Here is a 25,818-nt window from a genome sequence, read left to right as displayed (position 1 = left end):
TTTTTTGTTACCTTTATATACACCTTTCCTTCTTGCCAACTCTCCTCCATTCCTTGTATGCCTGGCAAATTCTATTCATTCTTTAAAACCTTATTCAGATATCCTACTGTGGCAGCTCTGTCACAAAAGCCTTCCTAATACCCTCTAAAAAGCTTTTCTAACTACCCCCTTAGTCAGCTTCAGCTGCCATAACAAAATACCAAAGACTAGGTGGCTTAGCCAACAGAAATTTATTTCTCACAGTTCTGGAGGCCGGAAGTCTGAGAGCAGGGTGCTGGTGTGGCTAGGTTCTGGTGAGGGCTCTCTTCCTGGCTTGTAGGCAGCTGTCTTCTTGTGATGTCCTCACATGACAGGCAGAGACAGAAAGCTCTGGTGTCTCTTCCTCTTCCTAAAAGGATACTAATCTCATCATGGGGCTCCACCCTCATGGCTTTATCCAAACCTAATTACCTCTCCAACACTCCACCTCTTAATACAATCACATTGGGGGTTAGGGCTTCAACATATGAATTGTGGGAGGATACAGACATTCACCCTGTAGCACCATCTCAGTGCCTATAGACACACTACTCCCTCTTGCCAACCCTCTTCCATTCCTTGTCTGTCTTGCAAATTCTAGTCATTCCTTAAAACCTTACTCAGAGATCACCTCCTCTGGAAAGGTTTCCTAACAACCCTCTGCCTCATAAACTAATTTATTTTTTTCTCTGTATCAATAAAGAGTTCTAGGAAAAGCAATGACAAACAAAAACAAATGTACACGCATCCATACACACATTTTTTTCCTGTATTAACAAATCATGGAGTGGTAGCTTGTGAATTTGTGTGTGTGTTGGTTATACCTTCAAAATGCCCCTTTCATACACTTAACAAATCATCAAGTGTTTGTGGGGTACAGCTATTTGCTAAAGTGCTTGGAACATATGCTTATATTATGCCCCTTTACTGCAAAGCCTTTCTTGACTACCCCTCTGGTCCAAAGGTCCCCTAATTTAATGGTGACTCTCTCTGAGGGCCACCCATCGGAATAATAGGGACAGAGCCAAATGTGACCTTAGTTGTTCTGGTCTTCTCTTCACATCGTTTCCCTTCCTTTGGTGGTACCTCAACCCAACCTTCAGTCTTTGCCTTGATGACCTTCATGATGTTCTGTCCCTCTCTTATGAAACAGACTCCCAGGAAGTTCGGTGCATGCCCACTCCCTCATTTACAAGACACCTAGAAGACCTCTAGAGTTCTGCCCCCATAACTCAATAACTCAGGGCACTGTGGTTGATGTACTTGTTTGCTCAGACAGGCGCACTTCAGTGTAGGGCCACTAACTGATTTCAGGCAAGCGTGCAAGACTCCTCTAACATGAGAAATTCAGAAATCAAGATGAGTGGGTAGGAAAAGAGTTATCATTTGCCTAAGAAACCCCACTAGGGGTCTCCTAATTGCTGCGAATCATCCAGGAATTGGGATATGCTGCATCTTATCACCTACGCTATGTCTCTTGTTATATTTGCTATTTCTTTTCTTTTTCTTTCTTTCTTTTTTTTTTTTTTGGAGATAGAGTTTCATTCTTGTTGTCAGGCTGGAGTGCAATGGCACAACCTCAGCTCACCACAAACCTCTGCCTCTCAGATTCAAGCAATTCTGCCTCAGCCTCCCGAGTAGCTGGGATTACAGGCATCTGCCACCATGCCTGGCTAATTTTTTATTTTTAGTAGAGATGGAGTTTCTCCATGTTGGTCAGGACTTAAACTCCCTGACCTCAGGTGATTCGCCTGCCTCAGCCTCCCAAAGTGCTGGGATTACAGGCGTGAGCCATCACGTCTGGCCCTATATTTGCTATTTCTATCAAGGCATGGTGAGCAGTCTGCTTAAAGACAAAAATTGAAGGCCCATGGAGTGACCTTTGTACTCTTATCTCCATTTAGCTGTTCACAGACAGTCTGAATGATGCTATTGCTCAGACACTACATTTTCTTATTCCTCCCAAAAGCATATAATCTTAACTTTAAGAAGTAATTTAGCTCAGCCATTAAAAAATACTAGTGCAACATATTTTAGTGTATTTGAAGAGTTAGCTCTGAAATAAAAAGCTGAGAATTTTATTTTATTGACAGGAACAAAAGAAAAATGTTAAGAGTTGCATAATAACTATAGCCAACAGTCAAGTTTTGACTGTGCAGATTTCATTATTCTGAGCTTTTAATCAGCAGTTGTAGGTAGATGGGAGCTGTTTCATACATAAAATAAACATCTCAGCTGGAATAAAGAATGGACCCAGAGCCGGGAAAGAGATGCAAGGGCTGAGTTGGACTTTCCTGAATCAAAACTTCACAGAATTATATCTCCAGGATAACATTGTGTTCCACCATTTAAATCAACGGAATTCATTGTTGTAATCAATATTATTTTTTCAATGGACTGTTTTGATTAAAAAAGAAAAGAGTAAGTAACAGAAAGGATGCTGCATAGAAGTCTATGGACGCAAATACTACAGAACCACCTGCTGATATGAAAGAAGTACTTTTTACTACATCTGCTCATGATTCTCACCAGGACTCTATGACAGTGGAGACCCACACAAGATCGTGCTCTCTATGTTTTTAAAACTCAAGGTCAGTGGGGGAGATGAACCAAGATTAGAAACCAATCTTCTTTTCTACCTTATGTACTGTTCTCAGTAAACATTGCCCTCATTGAAAAAATAAAGAAAAGACTTCATTTATTTTTTGAAAAACTAAACCAAAAATTTAAAAGATGCATGAAAATTCCGGGGCAGATTTCAAAACCATCATAAGTGAACTGTGCTGGGTTCAGACACACGGGTCTACTTTCTTCTACAAATATACTAGGGAACCTCTCCTTTGACAATTTGCCTATGTCATTACTTCTGCTCAAAGGCCCTTTCCTCGTGCCCTTAACTCACCTGCTGAAATCGTTCTCCACCTGTGGGACTAAGGCAATCTTAATTTAAAAATTATATGCTAAGCACTGAATGAGTGCCAGGCCTATAGGCGTACAGTGAAAAGCAAGCCAGGGTTGGTTCACAGTCAGGTGGAAAGAAACAACTAAACAGATAAATACATCATCACAAATTTGAGGGGTTCCTTGAAAAAAACCAAAGGATGGGATGTTGAGAAAAAATAATGGATGGGAAGCCTGAAGGGGCAGACTGGGAGACCTCTCTGAAGAGGCCTCATTTGGGCCATCTGGAGAATGAGAAGGGCCCAGTCAAGAGATGGGAGAGGAAACAGGCCTGGAGAGTCTGAGGGAGAGGAAGTGGGGGAGCGGGAAGCTTAGAAAGGTAGGAGGGGATAGGTCATACTCAGCCTTTCAGGCCTAGTCAGGAGTTTGGATCTTATTCTAAATGCAGTGAGAAGCCACTGCAGTGTTTAAGCAGAAGTGTGGTAGGTTCTGATTTGCTTTTTTTTTTTTTTTTTTAAGTTTTGTTTTGTTTTGTTTTGTTTTGAGTCAAGGCTTGCTCTGTCACCCAGGCTAGAGTGTAGTGGCACAATCTCAGCTCACTGCAACCCCCACCTCCACCTCCCGGGCTCAGGCCGTCCTCTCACCTCGGCCTCTTGAGTAGCTGGGACTACAGGCATGTGCCACCATGCCCGGCTAATTTTTTGTATTTTTGGTAGAGATGGGGGTCTCACTATGCTATCCAGGGTGGTCTTGAACTCCTGAGCTCAAGCTATCCTCCCACCTTGGCCTCCCAAAGTGCTGGGATTACAGGCCTGATTTGCTTTTTTGTTTTTTATGAGACAGTGTCTCACTTTGTTGCCCAAGCTGGAATGCAATCGCGTGATAGCTCACTGCAACCTCTGCCTCCTGGGTTCAAGTGATTCGCTGCCTCAGCCTCCTGAGTAGCTGGGATTACTGACACCCACCATCATGCCTGGCTAATTTTTGTATTTTTGTAGAGATGGAGTTTCACCATGTTGGTCTTGAACTCTTGATCTCAGGTGATCCTCCCTCCTTGGCCTCCCAAAGTGCTGGGATTACTGGCATGAGCCATCACACCCAACCCTGATTTGCTTTTTAAAGGAATCACCAATATCACTGAGACTGCTGTATGTACAGAGAACATGTCATGTCGGCAGGCGTGCAATGGCAGAGGAATGGCGAGGAAACCGTAAGTTCTCCAGGAGAGAAAGGATGGTGCCTCCGACAGGGCAGAATCAGCAGAGATGCAGCCAAGTACAGATTCAAGTTACATTTTGGAAGAAGACACATTGCAAACATCCTTCCTTTGCACTGTCTCTAAGGGGGTTTATCAAATTCTGATTTGTAATACTGATTATTATGTTTATATGCATTCCACTTCTACCCTACCGAGATTATACATTTTTGGCAACAGAAATTGTTATTCATCTTTAAATCCTCAAATCTTGTCACAGTGCCTGGCCTATACACAGCTTTCAATAAACGTTTGTTGAATTGAACATAAAAATACAGCCACTCCACCTTTCTTAGAAAACCTTCCACCTGGAGCTGGCAGAGAACTTGCATGCAGCTATCTCTGGTGACTGATCATTAAGTTCTGTGGCCTCGAAAGCAGCAGTGTGTGGCTAAGCCTGCAGTTGGTGAGAGGAACACCTCGAAGGACATCTGTGTGGCCCATCACAAGAGCAGTGTTTGACAGATGGCATTGCACCCACCATTGCTCCCTGACAGGAAGCGCATCAGTAACCACGGGAACCACCAGAGACCAAGGACCACACCCTTTCACCAAATGGGAAGGTGGTCGTAGGGAGGAGAGCCCCAATATGTGCAGGCAGGAGGGCCTTAGGATTGGACTGGATTTAGAAAAACAAACGAGTGCTTGTTTATTTTGTTCTAGTTTCTAGAGATGATTTATAAATCTTAATAATATTTACATATAAAAGTCTCATAAAGTTCTCATCCACTTTTAGACTTAAATATCCTAATTCAAGGGATTCTCAATGTTTTTTGGTGAGTCACTACTTGGCTGGAAAAGAAAGGAAAAAGAGAGGCATATTTACCCATTACATATGGATAATGATTTATAACATGAAAGTGAGTCTTGAATAAAGGCGTTCAGACTAAGCCCAAAAGAGCCACATCACAAAATGCAATTAGCTAGACTTCAAGACAAGATGGCAATGAAGGCACTGATGCCTTGAACCCTCCTCTACCATCATCTCACTGCAAGTAGCCTTAGTCTGTACAGATAGCAGCCTCTACAACAGTACCAGAAACTAATGGTAAAAAGTAACCATGTACCAGAAACTTGAAGGATTTCTGCCAAATTCACTTCCATGGAGCCAAGTGAGAACGTCACTGATGACCAGCAGACTGCCATGTCCACAAGGAAAAGAATTGGCCCAGGAAGTAGGCAAACATTCTTCACCACAGATGCCCATTATCTGGAGTAATGAGAGCCACACTGACTTGGGACAACAGTGAAGAAAGAAGGGTGGAGGAAGAAGGTTTCCTAGTGGCTCCAATAGGAAACCAGCCTGTGGCTATCAGCATGGAGTAACCTTGCTGACTGTCCCTTGTTGAGGATGGACCAGGTAGAGAGAACAAAGTATGGAAAAAGACGCTGTCTGTTCTGCTTTTGCTTCCTCCAGCCCACTCAACCAGACCCTTTCAGTTTTGACCCTATGACAGAACTGATTGATCTTGTGGGGTTAATGCAAGAGGGAGTCAGGTAAGGGGGTGCTGCCTCTTAAGACTGAACATTAGTATAACTTCCATGGTCACATTCCTCACTGTTGTCCTTAATTCATTCACCCTCAAAGGTTCTCTCAGCTCACATTATATTGAATACCTTTGCTTGTCTGCTCTGGAACTGGGTGATTTCCTGGAATGCTATGAGACAGCCCTACCTTGATCTTTGACGGAGCCTATGGTTATCCAAGCATTTGGAATATACTTCAATCCTTGGCCTTTGTGAATCCTTTTGTGTATGGATAGTGTAAACAGAGACCATTCAACATATGACCTATTAAAAACCCTGAAGCATAGACATGTACAAGAAATTACCTAAAGGCACAGAAGAAAGGTCTTCCACTTAGATAAACGTGCTATATAAAACAGCAGAATAAAAACTTCAAAAATCAGATTCATGTACTTAATCATGTAAAAGAAGATAATATACATTTATAAACTAATAGCAGATGAAATTATAAGTAGGTAATGGGACGAGATAAAGAAAGACCACATACAAATGAAATATAAAGTCACCAAATTGAAAGCCATGCTGGCAACAGTACATAGTAGACTTGAAAATGTTGTAAAATTAATTAGTGAGATACAGGTCAAGCATAAGAAGTTCTCTCTAAATAAAGACGTAAAGACAATCTTTCTTTGTCTTTACTGATGATTGACCAAAGACAATAAAGAGACTGACTGTCAAAATGCAATCTCTTGAATAGTATGCGATATGGTCGCATCTAAATCTTCATCCAAATCTCATTTTGAATTGTAGATCCCCTAATTCCCACGTGTTGTGGGAGGGACCCAGTGGGAAATAATTGAACCATAGGGGTGGTTTACCCCATACTGTTCTGGGGATAGTGAGTAAGTCTCACATGATCAAGATCTGATTTTTTTTTTTTTTTTTTTGAGACGGAATCTCGCTCTGTCGCCCAGGCTGGGGTGCAGTGGCCGGATCTCAGCTCACTGCAAGCTCCGCCTCCCGGGTTTACACCATTCTCCTGCCTCAGCCTCCTGAGTAGCTGGGACTACAGGCGCCCGCCACCTCGCCCGGCTAGTTTTTTTTTGTATTTTTAGTAGAGACGGGGTTTCCCCATGTTAGCCAGGATGGTCTCGAACTCCTGACCTCGTGATCCACCCGTCTCGGCCTCCCAAAGTGCTGGGATTACAGGCTTGAGCCACCGTGCCCGGCCTAGCTGATGTTTTTGTAAAGAGTTTCTGCTTCACTTGGATCTCATTTTTTTCCTTGTCTGCCTTTGACCTTCCACCAGGATAGTGTGGCCTCCTCAGCCCCATGGAACATGAGTCCATTAAACCTCTTTTTCTCTAGAAACTACCCAGTCTTGGATATGTCTTTATCAGCCATGTGAAAATGGACTAATATGGTATGTGTTCCTGAGAACTAAGGAGCATAGTGTGATTTAATAGAACAAAATGTTCCCACTACAAAAAAGAGGAAGGAGCAGGGAAAAACAAGGAGGAGAAGGAGGAGGAGAAAAACAATGGAAGACTCCAAATCTATGCATTTTTTTCACTAAAATGTTTACATATCAATGACAAATTATATAAGAATCCCATTGTATCTTATCAAAATATCTTTTAAAACTAATGGACACAAATCTCCATAAGGAAATAACGATATGAATGACTATAAATTTCACTAAGACACTATTTGAAGATGATTTTAAAAACACATAAGAGAGTCTTAAGGATGGAAAAAGATATTCCATGCAAATAAAATCCCCCCAAAAAGAGCAGAATTAGGTATCTCTATATCAGATAAAATAGATTTCAAGACAAAAACTGTAAAAAGAGACAAAGAAGGTCATTATATAATGACAAAGGGGTCAATTAAGCAAGACGATATAGCAATCAACACCATAGCACCCAGATATATAAGGCAAATATTATTAGAGCTAAAGAGAGAGAGAGACCCTGATATAGTAACAGCCAGGGACTTCAATACCCCACTTTCAGCATTAGAAAGATCATCTAGACAGAAAATCAAGAAAAAAAATCGCTATAGACCAAATGGACCTAACAGACATTTACAGAACATTTCATCCAACAGTTGTAGAATACATATTCTTCTCTTCAGCACATGAAACATTCCCAAGGATAGACCATATGTCAGACCACAAAACAAGTCTCAAAAATTTTTAAAAAATCATATCCAGTATCTTTTCTGACCACAATGGAATAAAACTAGAAATCAATAACAAGAGGAACTTTGGAAACTATATGAACACATGGAAATCAAACAATATGCTCTTAGATATAGTTTGGGTATTTGTCCCTGACCCAATCTCATGTTAAATTGTAATCACCAATGTTGGAGTTCGGGCTCGGTGGGAAATGTTTAGATTATGGGGGTAGATCACTTATGAACGGCTTGAGCCATCCTCTTGGTGATAAGTGAACTCGTGCTCTCAGTTCACACAAGATCTGGTCATTTAAAAGTGTGTGGCTCCTCCCCCACCCCACTCACTCTCTCTCTCTTGCTTCTGCTCTGGCCACGAGACACTGCTGCTCTCCTCTCACCTTCCACCATGATTATCATCTTCCTGAGGCCTCCCCAGAAGCTGAGGAGATGCCAGTACCATGCTTCATGTAAAGACTGCAAAACCATGAGCCAACTTAATCTTTCTTTATCATTTATTCAGTCTCAGGTATTTCTTTACAGCAACACAAGAAAAGACTAATATGCTCCTGAATGAACATTGAGTCATTGAAGAAATTAAAAAGAAACCTTAGAAATTTATTGAAATAAATGAAAATGCAAACACAACATTCCAAAACCTATGGAATACTACACAAATGGTACTCAGAGGAAAGTTTATCGCAATAAATGCCTATATCAAAAAAGTAGAAAAACCTCAAATAAACAATTTTGTATCTTAAAGAACTAGAAAAGCAAGAGCAAACTAAACCCAAAATTAGTAGAAGAAAATAATAAAGATCAGAGCAGAAATAAATGAAACTGAGATAAAAAGAGAAAAAATCAACAAAATGAATTTTTTTGACAAGATAAGTAAAATGGACAAACTTTTAGCCAGACTAAGAAAAAAAAAGAAGACCTAAATAAATAAAATCAGATATAAAAAAGAGATGTTACAACTAATACTGCTGAAATTCAAAGAATCATTAGGGACCATTATGTATAACTATCTGTCAATAAACTGGAAAACCTAGAAGAAACAGACAAATTCCTAGACACATGCAACCTACGAAGATTGAGCCATGAAGAAACACAAAATCTGAATAGACCAATAACAAGTAACAAGATTGAAGCAGTAATAAAAAAGTCTCCCATCAAATAAATGGCCAAGACATGGTTGGGTGTGGTGGCTCACACCTGTAATCCCAGCACTTTGCAGGGCTGAGGCGGGCAGATCACTTGAGGTCAGGAGCTCAAGACCAGCTGGACCAACATGGGGAAACCCCATCCCCTGTCTCTACTAAAAATACAAAAATTAGCTAGGTGTGGTGGTGCATGTCTGTAATCCCAGCTATTTGGGAGGCCGAGGCAGGAGAATCACTTGAACCCTGAAGGCAGGGATTGCAGTAAGCTGAGATTGCACCACTGCACTCCAGCCAGGGCAACAGAGCAAGACTCTGTCCAAAACAAACAAACAAACAAACAAACAAATAAGGACAGGACCTGATGGCTTCACTGCTAAACTCTCAAACACTTAAGAATTAGTAGCAATGCTACTCAAGCTATTCCAAAGAATCAAGAAGGAAGGAATACTTCCAAACTTACTCTATGAGACCAGTGTTATCCTGATACCACAAACAGACAAAAACACAACAAGGAAAGAGAGCTACAGGCCAATATGTCTAATACACATAGATGCAAAATTCCTCAACGTAATACTAGCAAATCAAATTCAACAACACACTAAAAAGATTATTCATCATGATCAAGTGACATTCACCCCAGGGATGTAAGGATGGTTCAACATATGTAAATCAATAAATGTGACACATCATCTGAACAGAATGAAGGAAAAAAACAACATGATCATTTCAATAGATGCCAAAGAAGCATTCAGTAAAATTCAACATTCCTTCATGATAAAATTTCCCAAAAACCTGGGTATGGAAGGAACATATCTCAACACAGTAAAAGCCATATATAACAGACTGACAGTATCATGCTGAATGAGGAAAAAGTGAAAGCCTTTTCTCTAAGATCTGGAACAAGACTAGCATGCCCACTGTCACCACTTTTATTCAACATAATACTAGAAATTCTAGTCAGAGCAACTGGACATGAGAAAGAAATAAAGGGCATTCAAATTGTAATGGGAGAAGTCAAATTATCCTTGTTTGCAGATGATGCAATCTTATATTTAGAAGAAACTAAATATCCCACAGAAAACGATCAGAACTGATAAATGGTAAAGTTTCAGGATATGAAATCAATATACAAAATTAAGTAGCATTTCTATATGCCAACAATGAACAATCTGAAAAAGAAATCAAGAAAGTAATCCAATTTATTATTGCTACAAATAAAACAAAATGCCTAGAAGAAGTGAAAGTTATCTAAAATGAAAACTATGAGACATTGAGGACACAAAAAATGGAAAGTTATTCCATGTTCATAGATAGGAAGAATCAATATTGTTACAATGCCTATACTACCCAAGGCAATCTACAGATTCAGTTGAGTCAAGTGTTAGTTTCCTTTGGCAACACCCTTACAGACACACCCAGGATCAGTACTTTGCATCCTTCAATCCAGTCAAGTTGACACTCAGTATTAATCATCACTGCTATCCTAAGCAAAAAGAATAGAGCTGGAGGCATCACATTATCTGACTTCAAATTATACTACAAAGCTATAGTAACCAAAAAAGCATGGGACTGGCATAAAAACAGACACACTGACTAATGGAAGAGAACAGAGAACCCAGAAATAAATTCCCACATTTACAGCCAACTTATTTTTGACAAAGGTGCCGAGAACATACACTGGGGAAAAGGCAGTCTCTTCAATAAATGGTGTTGGGAAAACTGGATATCCATAAGCAGAAGAATGAAACTAGACCCCCGTCTCATGCCACATACAAAAATTAAATCAAAATAGATTAAATACTTATATCTAAGACCTCAAACTATGAAACTATTATAAGAAAACACTGAGGAAACACTCCAGGACATTGGGCTGGGCAAAGATTTCCTGAGATCACACAGCAAAAACGGACAAATGGGATTACATCAGGCATAGCAAAGGAAACAGTAAAGAGACAATCCACAGAATGGGAGAAAATATTTGCAAATTACCCATCTGACAAGGGATTAATAACCAGAACATATAAGGAGCTCAAATAACTCAACAGAAAAAAAATCCAATTTAAAAATGGTAAAAGAACTGCATAGATATTTCTTAGAAAAGGATGTACAAATAGCTAACGCATATATGAAAAAATGCTCAACATCATTAGTCATCAGAGAAACACAAGTGAAAACTACAATAAGATATAATCTCACCCCAGTTAAAATGGTTTTTATGAAAAAGACAGGCAATAATGATTGCTGGTGAGGATGTAGAGAAAGGGGAACCCTTGCAAGCTGCTGGTGAGAATGCAAATTAGCACAGCCATTTTGGAAAACAATATGGATGTTCCTCAAAAAACTAAAAATCAAACTCTCTTATGATCCAGCAATCCCACTGCTGGGTATATATCCAAGACAACAAAAAAGGGAAAATTAGTATATCAAAGCGATATCTGCATTCCCATGTTTATTGCAGCACTACTTAAATACTAAGATATAGAATAAAACCTGTGTCCATCAGCAGATGAATGGATAAGAAATCCTGTTGTTTGAAACAACATGGATGGAACTGAAGGATATTATGTTAAATAAAATAAACTAGGCACAAAAAGACAAATATTTCATGTTCTCATTCATATATGGGAACTAAAAAAAAAATTCGAGCTCATGGAGGTAGAGAATAGAATAGAATGGTGGTTAGCAGAGGCTGGGAAGGGTAGTGGAAAGGGGGACAGAAAGGGTAAAAAATACAGTTACACAGAAGGAGTAAGATCTAGAGTTTGGCAGCATAATGGGGCAACTATAATAAATTAACAATAATTTACTGCATATTTTAAAATAACTAAGTGGAATTGGAATGTTTCTAACACAAAAAAATGATAAACGCTTGAAGTTATGGATACCCCAATGTATTAGTCTGTTCGCACATTGCTATAAAGAATTGAGAATGGGTAATTTATAAAGAAAAGAGGTGTAGCTGACTCACAGTTCTGCAGGCAGTATAGCAAGCATGGCTTGGGAGGCCTCAGGAAACTTACAATCATGGTGGAGGGCGAAGGGGAAGCAAGCGTGTCTTCACATGGCAGCAGGAGAGAGAGAGCAAAGGGGTAAGTGCTACACACTTTTAAACAACCAGATCTCCTGAGAACTCCAATATGAGAACAGCAAGGGGGAAGTTTGCCCCCATGATTCAATCACCTCCAACCAGGCCCCTCCTTCAACATGTGGGGATTACAATTGGATATGAGATTTGGGCGGGGACACAGAACTAAATCATATCACCCAGTTACCATGATTTGATTATTATACATTTTATGTTTGTAGCAAAATATCACATGTACCCCATAAATACGTACAACTAACATGCATCCATAATACTCGAAAATGAAACATTTAAAAAACAGATTCTTGAAAGAAAAAGGACATAATAATAAATTTCTGACTTGGGTCAAATTGATATTTATATGAAAGCAACATAAAGCTGTTCTTAGATATCAAAGACTCAGGTAAAAAAACCCAAGTTCCCTTAAGGAAACTGCTCAAAGATACTAGCCAAAACACCTAGAGATAATTGAAAATTAAATACTAAAAACAAACAAAGGCATCAAGGCTTTAAAGAACTATGGAAACCAAAGCCAATAAAAACGTAAGATCATCCTACGTAGTTATTTTGAATTTGGTTACAAAATGGTATAGAAAAAGTATCTGCCAGAGATAATCTAGAAGGTTACAAAAGGCCAATTCGTAATAGAAGTCACATGAACCTTCACAGACCAAAAGACATAGAATAAAATGAAGAAAACTTTTTAAGTATAAGGAGAAACTCACAACAATAACAAATATATGGGACAAAAAATCAGAATAAAGCAATGTCAGATTAAGAAAGTGAAAATAAACAACACATGGGAGATCTGAATAACAAATACTAAGGCTAAATTAATAAATATCCCACTTTTTAAACCTATAAAAAGATAGCTTTCTTTTTTTTTTTTTTTTTTTTTTTTTTTTTTTGAGACGGAGTCTCGCTCTGCCGCCCAGGCTGGAGTGCAGTGGCCGGGTCTCAGCTCACTGCAAGCTCCGCCTCCCGGGTTTACGCCATTCTCCTGCCTCAGCCTCCCAAGCAGCTGGGACTACAGGCGCCCGCCACGTCGCCCGGCTAGTTTTTTGTATTTTTTTTTTAGTAGAGACGGGGTTTCACCATGTTAGCCAGGATGGTCTCGATCTCCTGACCTCGTGATCCGCCCGTCTCGGCCTCCCAAAGTGCTGGGATTACAGGCTTGAGCCACCGCGCCCAGCCAAAGATAGCTTTCTTTCAAGTGTTCTTGGCACATTTAAAAAGCTGACCACATACTGGGCCATAAGGCCTCAAATCCCCCAAAGTGTAAATTGTTGTCAACCAAATTCTCTGCCCACAAAGAAGTAAATGAAACAATGGAAAGGAAAAGCTCTATAACATGAACAAAAAATCTCAACCCTTGTAAATTTAAAAAATACTTTCTAATATATCCATCTAAGGTAATAATTTTATAAATGGGAAATGTTTTAAAAGCAAATATATTTACCACATCTTTAAAAAAAAATGAAAACTACCTATGACAAGTGAGGGAATGATTAAGATACTTGCTAAGTGATATTAGGCAAATTAATCTGTCGGAGCCTGTATTTTCTTATCTGTAAACTGGGGATAATTATCCCCTTCCATGGGTTGTTATGAAGATTATATTAGATAATGCTTGTGAAATATTTCAACCTCTGTGCTTAGCATCAAGAGAACATCAGTAGGTCTTATCTATTAAGATTGTCATTGAAGTTATGCTTATGATGAGTCTGCAATAATCCAGAGAAATGCTGATATTGTTGAGGGGAAAGTGTGGAATAGTAATGTGAAATACATTCGACTGAAACAACAGTAAATAAGTATGTGTAACCCAAATAAAATTGTGCCTCACTCACTCACCTGAAGCACTGTCTTAGCACAGTGACAAAGAAAAAGAAACACAAACTGATTCTTAGAAAGCTGTGAACCATGTAGCTGCTTATGAATAGAGAGGTGTGGCTTACCTCACCTGTTACACATCTTACAGTGAACTTCCTAAAAAAGTCTCTTTGAAATGTTGCCCTCTGGAGTCTCACCTTTCATGACAACTCAAATCTGTCTTTCTGCCTCTCAGGACCTGGGATCTCTTCCCTTCAGGTCCTTCTTCATCCCTTCTTACAGGGCTAGCCATCATTCTCTGCTTGTCTTACTTGCATTCCCATCCATTACTTCCCTCTGACAAATAAACAAATATTTCTTGGGACTTACCCTTTTTTAAGGGGGTTGGTTTGGTTTTACTATGTGACTATTTAAAATTCAATAACTGTATCTCTGTCATGTAACAGGAAGCAACATTGACGTTTTCCCTCTGCAACAACAATACATGAAAAACAAAACAAACTGGAAGGAAATACACTAGAAAGCAACACTAATTGTTCCTGGACAATGAGGCTATAACTTGTTCCTGCCATTTTCTACTTTACTTTTGATTTCAAATTTTCTACAATGCACGTCTTACTTTTTAAAAAAAAAAGTGAAATAAAATCCACATGCTACACAACTTATTCTTTTAAAGTATACAATTCAGTGGTGTTTATGATATTCACAGGGTGGTGCAACCATTCCTGCTATTTAATTCCAGAATATTTCCATATCCCCCAAAGAAACCTTGTATCCACTAGCAGTCATTCTCTATTCTCATTCGCCCCAGCTCTGGCAACCACAAATCTACTTTCTGTCTCTACAGATTTTCCTATTCTGGACACTTCATGTGAACGGAATCATGCAATATGTGGCCTATTGTGTCTGTCTTCTTTCACTTAGTGTAGTATTTGCAGTTTCATCCATATTGTAGCACCTTTCAGTACTCCATTACTTTTTATGGCTGAATAATATTCTTAGACATATTATTTCTATAATGAGAAAGACGTTTTAGTTTTTTAAAAACTAATGGATAGATTAAGTATAACCCTTGATTGTCACTTCTACTAAGAGTACAACCCAATCATAATATATGATTTTTGATAACACATAAATTGTTTTTCAAAATCATATGTATATAAAAAGCATAGAGAGTCTGCTAAACCTGTTTCTTTCTCTGACTCAAGCTCTCACATAAAAAAAAACCCCACAGGAATCAAAATGATGTTTTTCTGAATATCAAACACAGAAATTGAACCATATAAAAAGACAGCTGTGGATATTCAGGACAAACACATACAATTCTATCTCAAACAGAAGATGAAAAATTCTTGGCTTTTAAATCTTGAGCATTCAAAGGGAATACTTACGGTAACTGAAATGAGCAATTTTAAAAAACTGGAAACACCGTACATGAAATATTCTGTGGCAATCAATTGTAGTTAAAGATAATCTAAGCTCAGATCAATATAGCATAATTCAACTTTACATTCCTTAAGAAGAAAGTAGTTCCAAATTTGTTGGTATGCATGCCATGTATGTATTTGTGTACCTGGAAATCACAAACACATAAATATTGATGCACACTCAGTGCCCAAATTTAACGTTGCAATCTTTACTTGGAAAGGCAGACTTCGGCCGGGCGCGGTGGCTCAAGCCTGTAATCCAGCACTTTGGACGAGAGCGGATCACGAGGTCAGGAGATCGAGACCATCCTGGCTAACACGGTGAAACCCCGTCTCTACTAAAAAATACAAAAAAACTAGCCGGGCGAGGTGGCGGGCGCCTGTAGTCCAGCTACTCCGGAGGCTGAGGGAGGAGAATGGCGTAAACCCGGGAGGCGGAGCTTGCAGTGAGCTGAGATCAGGCCACTGCACTCAGCCAGGGCAAGAGCGAGACTCCGTCTCAAAAAAAAAAAAAAAAAAAAAAAAAAAAAAAGAAAGGCAGACTTCTACACATTTTCAGTGACAAGGGAGACATCCTGATGGAAGCTAACAGTAGCTAGCTCATATAAAGTAATAGTTCACGCAAAAATAGAATTCTGTAAAGGAAGGACTTATCCTGGACATAAAATGTGAGGTGTTTCAAACACACTGAGGGTGGAGTCGGGTGGTGACCAGTAGTAGGGCACTGGTGGTGTACTGGTTCTTGATCTAGGTGCCAGTTACATAGGTATGTTCAGTTTGCAAAAAGTCATCAAGATGTACATTTGCGATCTGCATACATTTTTCTATGTGTTATACTTCAATACTTTCTTAAAGTAAAAAAAAAGAAAGAAAGAAAGAAACAAGAAACTCTACACATTGATTTTGGAGGCCCTATCATCCTCATGGGGGTGGGGTTTAGCTAAGAGCTGGATGGGGAAGCTTTGTCAAGAATTAATAATCAAAATATTGGTCAAGTCTTTAGAGATGGCAAAGTTGTAAGTGCTCATTTGAGAAAGCTAACACCAAGGCTGTAGACTGTGGGTGTTTAAAAAGCCATACTCATGAAGAAAAGTCTCCACAGCCTTCTGTAGTAAGTTACTCATTGAAAGCATTCTCTAAAGATGTTACCAGGTTAGCTTCTGGAGCAGCAGGGTGACCACCTGCTGTGGTCTTCTGATACAATGACAATCAAGCAGTTGTATGTAAACATTTATGAGACTATCATGTGCTCGTTAGGACTAGGCTGTGCTTTGATTCAGGCAAAGGAAGAAACGTTTTTTCAGGTTTTCACAGCAAAGTTAGACCATAAATGCAAAAGTGCTGGTGGAAAATTAACCAGACTTCTTAAGATCTCTTACTTTCCAGCTAGTATTTTTCAGGGCATGTTCCTATACCTTCCAACTTTAGGTAGAAATTATTACATGAAAGATTGTACAATTTTAAAAAGCAGGATGAAGCACTGTTTGTGGAAGTGGAAAATGATACCAGTCTGGAGTGTGACTAGAAATTTTAAGTCAAGAGACTTTAAAATGTCATAACTTTCATCCAATTTTAAGGTTTTATTCCTGGAAAAACAATAAATATATAGAAAAAGATTTCATTTAAAGAATGTTCATCAGCTGGGTATGGTGGCTCAAATCTGTAATCCCAGCACTTTGGGAGGCCGAGGCAGGCAGATCACGAGGTCAGGAGTTCGAGACCAGCCTGGTCAACATAGTGAAACCTCGTCTCTACTAAAAATACAAAAATTAGTTGGGTGTGGTGACACATGCCTGTAGTCCAAGTTACTTGGGAGGTTGAGGCAGGAGGCGAGGTTGCAGTGAGCCGAGACCACGCCATTGCACTCCAGGCTGGGTGACAGAGTGAGACTCTGTCAAAAAAAAAAAAAAAAAAAAAAAGAATGTTCATCATCATATCACTATTTGTGGAAACAAAAATAACTTTAGAAGTCCAAACACAGGAGATGGGTTAAAGAAAAATGAATATATGTCCACCAAAAATGTGTTATAGGAGTACACTTATTATTATATTAAGATGTTCATGATAAATCTTTAAATTAAAAAAGATTTAAAAATTTACAGAATAACACCACTCCTTAAAAATTATGTGCCTAAATACACACAAAAAGATTGAGATAGAGATATACTAAAATACTAATGCCAACATCTTTTATAGGATAGGATTATAATTCATTTTAATTTTTTTATTTTTCTCATCTATATATTCCATCTCTTCTATAGTGAACATATGTTCTTTGTGAAACAAAGAAATTTTACAAAAAAGAGGGCATGGAGGTAGGAAAACAAGGAAATAAAATACCTTTGTGTGTGAGAAAACATTCTTCCTTCATTATGTGAAATTAACATCTACTCTTGACCTCTGGGTACCTTAAGAACTTTGTGTGAAATGTCTTTTATATGGTAGGGAACAGCCTTGCTGCTCCTGGACCCTTCTTTTCAATCCTGAGCAGATGTCCCACTCATCAATATATCATCTTGGAGTTCCTGGTTATTCAGTTCCCTTTACTTCTATCAAAGGAACTAATACCTCAATAGGCCCAACCACAAAAACTACATAGCCCCTCAGCCTAGAGCAATGCAACAAGGATATACCTGTTGCATGCTAGGTGTAGGAACAAGGCCATGGGAAAACATTCTCTAATCCTTCCAGATCAAGTCATGAGACTTTGAGAGATTTCAGTAGTCATGTCAGAAAATAGTCCCTGGTCTACTTCAAATAAATAGAGTTTAAAGAATATTAGAATCGGATCTAAGGGTTCATTGTTGACTTTTGTTTGATACACACAAAGGGAAACAAGTTCCTTTACTTGAAGCCTCTTTCCAGGAGCTTTAATGATCAGCTGCCAAATTTAGCCTTTGGCTCCATGTCCACTGTGTCGATTATTCTCCCATGCTTACTGAAGTGAGGCCAAATCTCATCCCTATTTAGAGAGAACAAATGCAGATATCTTGATGAAATGGAGAGCTGGTGAACCTGTATTGTAAAGAGCCAGGAGAACATACTCTAATGAATGGAAGCACATGGGCCTCATGGCTTATGTTTTAAAAGTACGTTCACATGAAAGGATCAATTGCTGTGGGCGTGTTATATGAGACATAGAGAGGAGGGGAAGATACAGAGAAGGCAGTCAAGATTGGCTGCTCATTGGACTCACTGGGGGATTTGTTTTGTTTTGCATACTGCTATCTGTACAAGAATGTTCTTGGCAGCACTATCCAAAATAGCCAACAACTGGAAACAACCCATCAACAGTAGAATGGATAAAAAATAATAAAGTGAGGCCTATTTATACAATGGAATATTATACACCACTAAAAATGAATGAACTACTGCTACATACATTATGGACGAATCTCAGAAACCTAATATTGAAGTCAGGCACAAAAGAACACATAGGATATGATTTCATTTATATAAAGTCCAAAAGCAGGCAAAACGAATTTATGGTATTAGAAGTCAAGATAAGGGTTACATTGACTGGGTAGTGGCTGGATAGGGGCATGAGAAGGGCTTCTGGGTGCTGGTAATGTTCTGTTTCTATATTTAGGTGCTGGTTATGTGAGTGTATTCAATTTAGGAAAATTTTTTATATACTTATAATTTGTTTTTCAAATATAACATATACTGCGATTAAACGGTTTTAGTTCAGATTCCTGGGCCCTAACATGGATCTACTAAAACTGTAGGCTCTAAGTTCTTTGAGGTATTCAGTGTAAAGCAAGGTTGGGAATCACTACACCAGATGATCTATATCCACTGGTGTGCAGAAGCCAGCCGCTACTAGCCCACAAGAACTAGCTGTTAAATTTTTAGGAATTTTGCAGGACCGTTAGTGCCAGTATTAAAAATTAAATTACATCAATTTACAATTACATAAATTATACTAAAAACAAAGATAATAAGTACTCAAAACGCATCACTTTCTAGTTATTTCTGTTTACTATTATCTATATTTTGAGGCTATTCATGCCAATTTTATCTACCTGGTGAAAGTACAATACAATGGTGTGACACCATGTCATCTCTTTCCAACTCTGTGCTCAGCCACATCAGCAGCTTGAAATTGGATGTGGTGGGAATATTTACACCACAGAAATCAGCAGCCACTACCAATCAGTGCTTGCTTTATTGTTCTAGATCTAAGAAAATAATTTAAAACTGTTAATAATGGAGATTAAACTTCAAAGTGTGCTATATGTGTAGGTGTTGCACTATGAATAGTACATTTGAAAAATATTCTTTCAGTATTAAAAATTATCATCCGGTTCAGCAAGGAAGTGATTCACATCATGGATGAATGAGTAGAGTTCTGACATATGTCTTTGATGTTTCACTTTTGTCTTACTGATTAACATAAAAGAAAATACCTGCCAGCATTTATATGGGAGCTGCACCCCTTAATCAACTGCAACATAGGTTGGCCTATGAATAGAAGAGTTCTGCAAAAAACAACAAAAGCATACTGTGAGACCTAACTGGCTATACTGAATTTACAATAACAAGTATTACAGAGTTTATTATTATTTGTAAACAGTGTACTACACATTCTTTATGTCACTAAAATTTATGTCAATTTGTGTATGCACATACATGCATTTTACTTTTTTCCAGGAGAGCTGGTTGATTTACCAGGTCATCACCACCTACACCCCTCCTATGTTTAAGATTCCATGACTCTCTATTACGGTTTAAGAAATAAGCAAACAAAATAAGGTCTGGTTATGGCCTATTAAGCATGAATTTCAGCATAAGATATAGTAACCACTATTCTTTAGGACCTCATGACTCAAAGTGTGGTCCACAGACCAGCAGCACTGGCATCAATGCGGAACTTGTTAGAAATGCATGATCTCAGGCCCCATCCCAGAATTACTGAATCAGAATCTGCACTTTAACAAGATGCCCATTCTTGTTGTACACACATGAAAGCTTGAGCACAGCTTTAAAAGCAATTAGTTCCTTGGTAAAAATAAAAACTTACATATAATCAGTTTGAGATTAGTAGAAGGTTAAGGACAATATAGCAACTGGTGAGTTCTCAGCACCTAGCCCCAGTTCAGCCACTTCATAGCACTGGGAAAGACATATACTTGTTACTTTTAAATTTGAAGAAAAGGACATCCATCTTGCAATATGCATTTACCAAATATTAAAAGTGAAATTGCACCATCAGGATAATAAAGTCTACTCTAGGCCACTTGGATTATTACTAAAAAAGGAAAAACAGGTACAAGTATTTAAAAAATATATCAAAGCAGTAGCTTTCCTCCACATATGTGATGAATTGGAGGTGTTGGCAAGGACTCAGTTCCAAAAGTCCAAAGCAGGGCAGCAAGTGCCACATGACAAAATGTGGCAGCTGGGGAGAGGAGTGCAGACAACACTTCCCAGCGATGTAATTTAGGCCAGGGTACTTATCAAGTGCTGCCAGTGAAATGGGGAAATTGTGGTGTTTATGCTTTTCCTATCAACGTATCAGTCAGCAACACGTGACAAAAAGAAAAGGCAGGAGCAGCATACCTCAAATACTCAATACCACAGTGAATTGAAATGAAGGTAGGAAAGTCTCACATTTCAAAATTGAAAGCAAAAATTTTCTACTGGCAATAATATTCTCTGGAAATATTTCTTAGTTATCTGGCTGGAAATAGTGGCTTTGAGATACAAAGTTCCATGTAGAACACACGTTAGCTACTTAGGAACAGTGTCTGGAAGAAAATGAGAGCCACAAATCTGCAAAAGAAGCTTGGTATTAGTTTGCAGCAGAAACTAAGGCAATAAAATAATTCAATGCAAGTAAATTTTGGCAACCTTAGAGTGTGAAGAAAACAAATGTAATGGAGACTGGGCCACTGGAACCGAGAGAGACCACTGGGCCTGTTGTGTTCAAGAAAAAAAGGTTCCTATAACCATTCCTTGCAAATCAGAATTCAAATGACTCCAGTAAATTTAGAGACAAAATGATACAACTGCCCTAATATGTTAAAACACTTTCTTTCGACATACTCTAGGAAGGCTAAGAAGAGAGCTAACTCTTATTGAGCACCTACTATGTGCTTTACATGCATGAGGCTTTTATAACATCCTCATAACCCTCTGACGGGGGAGGGGATACTGTTCCCATTTTACAGTTGAGGAAAGTGAGGTCATATTTCACCTAAGTTGTATAGTTAATGAAAAGCCAGAGTTTGGTCAAAATGAAAAAGCACCAAACAGATCACATAACAAAGACAGCTTGGAAGGGTTCTTGTAACAAAGACAGCTTAGAAGGGTGTTATGTTTCGAATAAGAGAAAAAGACTATTTTATCTCAGCACCACCGAAGACAAGTGAGGTTTCTCCTAGTACCCACCATATCTTTACACGACTAGAATTCTCTTATCAGCATTTCTGGATGTACCTTGGGTTTCAGATGTATATCATACTTGCTAGTTGTATTTCAGGCAACGTTGGAAGATTTAGAAGACTTGGCACTTTTCAGGCAATGTTATGTAACGGAACCGGGCTTTGGCTGGGACTTGGAAGCCTGGGTTCAGTTCAGACTGTGTCACTTATTAACTATGAGAGTAGTCAAGTTACGTTGCTTCTCTGGGTGCCAGTGTTTTCCATCCACATGAGGTTGGGCTAGGTATCCTTAATAAGGACATTCCTGGCTCCATGATTCAACTCTCTATGACCCAACTGTTTAAGATTGTGACAACTTCCATCAAAATACATTTAAAATGACCTAAACAGTTAGCCAATGTATCTAGGCAAAAATGTTATGTAGTTCAAATTTAAATACAAAATTTAGAAAGTAGAAACAAACCCAGAAGAATAACTTCTATACTCCAACATCTGCAAGAGTAACCTGGAATGAAATGGTTTAAAGTGTTGCTTTTGGTGGTGGGTTGGGGGAGGTGTTATTTAGAGCAAATATATGTTCAAGTTCTTAGACAGCATTGGGTACAAATCCAAACTCTGTTTTCTAGTAGTTCTTTAACATCTCTGAGTTCCATTTCTTGCCTCTGTAAAGTTGGAATTGATAATGAATATTAGCTGCAATTTAGTTAACGTGTCTGGCATCTAGTAGGGGCATAAATGCTAGTTTATTGTTATCACAGCAGTCATTAGGGGTTTGGTCTATGGTTGGATAACAATTCAAAGGAAATTTCTCCACAGAGAGATGGAACCTAAGATCATAACCTTATTAACACTGGGAACTTGCCATTAACCTGTGTCTATGCAATAAATAAACTCAGGTGCACAGTGGAGACATGTAATTGCTTTCTTCTAGACCTATTGGCATCACTTTCTTTGTAAAACTTGCTAATTCGTTCTCTAGTGGATAAAGCCCAATCAGAGGCATGCTGATGTATCTGATGACAGAGCTCAAGGAAGTTTCTGAAGACAGGAGTGTCCTGGGACATCTGGAAAAAGTGACAGTCATAATCACATAATCATGTCCATCCTTTTTGGCGTCTTTTGCCAGTTTTCCAATATCTGTCCTATGGGCACAAGGAACAAAAGGTGCCAGGAAAAGGAGGATGTGGGTTCTATTTATTTACAAACTGAAAATAAAAAAATTCTGATGCTAACAAATAACTAATCTGTAAATATCCCATCCATTGGAGTTATTGCTTCTTGACCCTTCCCCCAAAAGCTTTCCCTTTCCTTTCCCTCTTCCCTGCTGCCCACACACTCACCCATCTCCTGCCCTCATCTACACACACTTTTTGGAACTCATTTTTCCCTCCCTCTCCAAGTTTTGTTTTGGTCTTTTGACGTTGGTGGGAAGCCTGGTGGAGAAGGGAAGCATTCAAATCACCTATGCTCTTTAAACCCTAAAACATGAAGCCAGAGGGAAACTTGAATGGCCTATTTTCTAAAAGGAAGACCAAGAGAAAGTTTTAAACATTTCTCTGTTTTCTACAGGTATATTTCTTCAGCAAAAAATGGCAGAATTTCAAATGTCTCCAGCCATTTTAAAAGAAGTAAGTCATGCATACTAACCAAAACCTTATGAAATTCAAAAGAGAAAACAAATGATTGCTAAATGATTATTATTAGAGATACCATGCTAATTCCTAGATCTCTTTTGTTCAAAATGTTATATGATTCAAAGTATAATTTTAGTGCTTAAAATTATAGGTTTATGGCTGCTATATTTATATTGATATTTTTATACAAAATATCGATATTTTATATAAAACTAGCTAAGAAGGATTAACAACTGTTACAAATTACGAAAAGAAAGAGGGAAGAAAGGAAGTAGGGGAACAGAAGAGAGAGAAGCCTGTCAATTCAGGCAAAACTTGAAAAAGGCTTGCTTAATATTTGGTTGTTATCAGGACTTTGGTTAGGATTTATCTATTATGTATCCCAATCCATCTATGTGGTGCCTTTCAGACAAACTGAGGTTCCAGGAAAAATCCAGTACTTTTAAACATTATGCCAAATTATTATGCTTTCTCAAAGACGCTGTGCAGATTCAAACAGCTCACAATTTTAGGTTACTATGCTTGTGAAGCAATAACATCTTTGAGTTTGAGATACTGCAATTTAGCGGTTCTGGATGACTACATAATCTCTCCCTGTTGGGTTGAAATTCTACATTCTACCCTTTCCCAAACTCTCACCGATTAATCATCTACCCAGACAACAAAATGTGCTTGGAAATATTTTTTTCATGCATATATGGAATTGCAAAGTAATTCCACAGAGTGGAAAATGCTGAACTTCTCATAAATGTACTACTGATCCCCAATTCAGCCTTCTGGCAAGTATAATCTTGATTTATTCTCTATTGTTTCATACCTAAATGTTTAACATCTTGCCTTTTAAATCTTCCATAAAATCTTCAAGGCCAGAGACCCCACAATAAAAACTTTCTTATATCTTTGACAGTGTCATGCCAGGAAGTACACATGAATACTTACAATTTCACTAATTTACTTAAGAGAATAGAATTTATTATTTTGCAACAGCTGGGCCATTGTTATTATATGTTATTATAGTAATTACCAAGTTATCTTAGACAAGTCACTTAACCTTCTTTGTCTTCAGTTTCCCTAGTGGAAAACAATTTTTCAACTAGAGAGTTTAGGTCTTAGGGTAAGACAAAAACTTTAAAAAAAATCCTATGTGTGCCATTTAATGGAAGTAAGAATTGAACATATTATTTAATGACTCTAAACTTCCAACTCCTCACCTATAGCCTGGAACTCAAGATAGTGGTTTCACCTCCCAGAGATTTTTTTTTCTTTTTGTAGCAGAATAAGACTATTAATATAAAGAATGCAGCACATTACCTGAACCATGATTCATGCTCAATAAGTCAATTATTATTATATCAAGTTTCTTCCACCCCAGAGTGCTAAGATTAGCATAGAAGTAAACCCTCAATTATCAAGCACCCAGATCCCCAGTATTCTCAAGCGTGGGCACCATTCTGATGCCTAAAGTGAAAAATAAAATGTCATATGAAGGATAAACTGATTTGAGGCCCATATTTGTACCATGGTACTCACAGAGTAAGCAATAATTTTAATAATCATTGAACTCATGACATTCAAAACTGAGTCCATAAAAAAGTCAAAGACAAAATTTTTAAAAGACAAATGATTAAGAAACCTGTTCTGAAATGCATGCTCAAAATTAGATACAGAATGTTACCAATCTATAGTCATGGGTTTGCACAAAGACACTGACCTGGCTTGCTGGAAGTGAAGAACAGAACACTCGGCTCACAGCTGGACTTACCTACATAAAAGAGAGAAATACTTTATAAATTCTACTGCCTGCCAGGAGTACATGGGGAGCCACTAAAATTTTCAACATACGTTGTTTTCTCTTTTTTCCCCCGAGAAAGGGAAGAATCTGCTTTACTTTTGCTAAGTGCCAGTGTTAATGTGGCATTTCTTAGGGTCAAATACATCCTGAAATAGCTAGGTTAACATTTTGCAGGATTTGTGAAAATATATTTTTGAGCACTTGGGACGATACCAAAAAAAAAAAAAAAAACCCCAAAAAACATTTGCCGCAAATTGATAGATAACAATGAAAATCTTACAGGCATTTTACAATACAGAAGTCATAGATGTGGTCGTCCTATTCAAAATAGCATTTTTAGACAATATAATCATAATTAAAAGACCAAACAATTTTGTTTTTTCCTGTTGTATTTGTATTACTTATAATTTGTATTATTGAGACAATAACATCAAACTGTTACATGTGTTTCTATTTCCACCTGTGTGATCACACAGCTTGCGTTATGCACTTAAAAAATTTTACACTATCTTCAAACTCTGGGAAAGCAATAATGGGCAAAATTAGTATATTGACTATGATATTCTTGCTTCCTAATGATTTTCCAAAGCCTTCTGTACTAGGATCAACTGGTTAAAGCTTTTTCCCATTAGTATGTCCAAATATGATCCAGGAATCTCAGAGGAAACCATGTTTAATA

The 25,818-nt window shown here is 38.2% G+C and overlaps 1 protein-coding gene across 16 annotated transcripts in view; it reads right to left on the bottom strand.

Moving 5' to 3' along the window:
• Positions 1-25,818, bottom strand: part of RHOBTB1 (Rho related BTB domain containing 1) — a 132,172-nt gene that overhangs the window by 48,299 nt on the left and 58,055 nt on the right. For 8 of the 16 annotated variants that reach the window (XR_004436426.1, XM_033208502.1, XM_033208507.1 and 5 more), the window contains one exon: positions 25,059-25,109. The exons of 2 other annotated variants lie outside the window; for them this stretch is intronic. The gene's annotated coding sequence lies outside the window, so the exon portion shown is untranslated. Of the gene's footprint in view, positions 1-241; positions 389-19,736; positions 19,809-21,720; positions 22,376-25,058; positions 25,110-25,818 lie in introns of all 16 variants that reach the window. 6 more of the 16 variants (XM_033208506.1, XM_033208512.1, XM_033208509.1 and 3 more) reach the window with 3 other exon arrangements.

The sequence above is a fragment of the Trachypithecus francoisi genome, unplaced genomic scaffold (assembly GCF_009764315.1).
Source record: "Trachypithecus francoisi isolate TF-2019V2 unplaced genomic scaffold, Tfra_2.0 Lachesis_group9, whole genome shotgun sequence".
Lineage (NCBI taxonomy): Eukaryota > Metazoa > Chordata > Mammalia > Primates > Cercopithecidae > Trachypithecus > Trachypithecus francoisi.
This window is presented reverse-complemented; position numbering and strand designations above follow the sequence as displayed.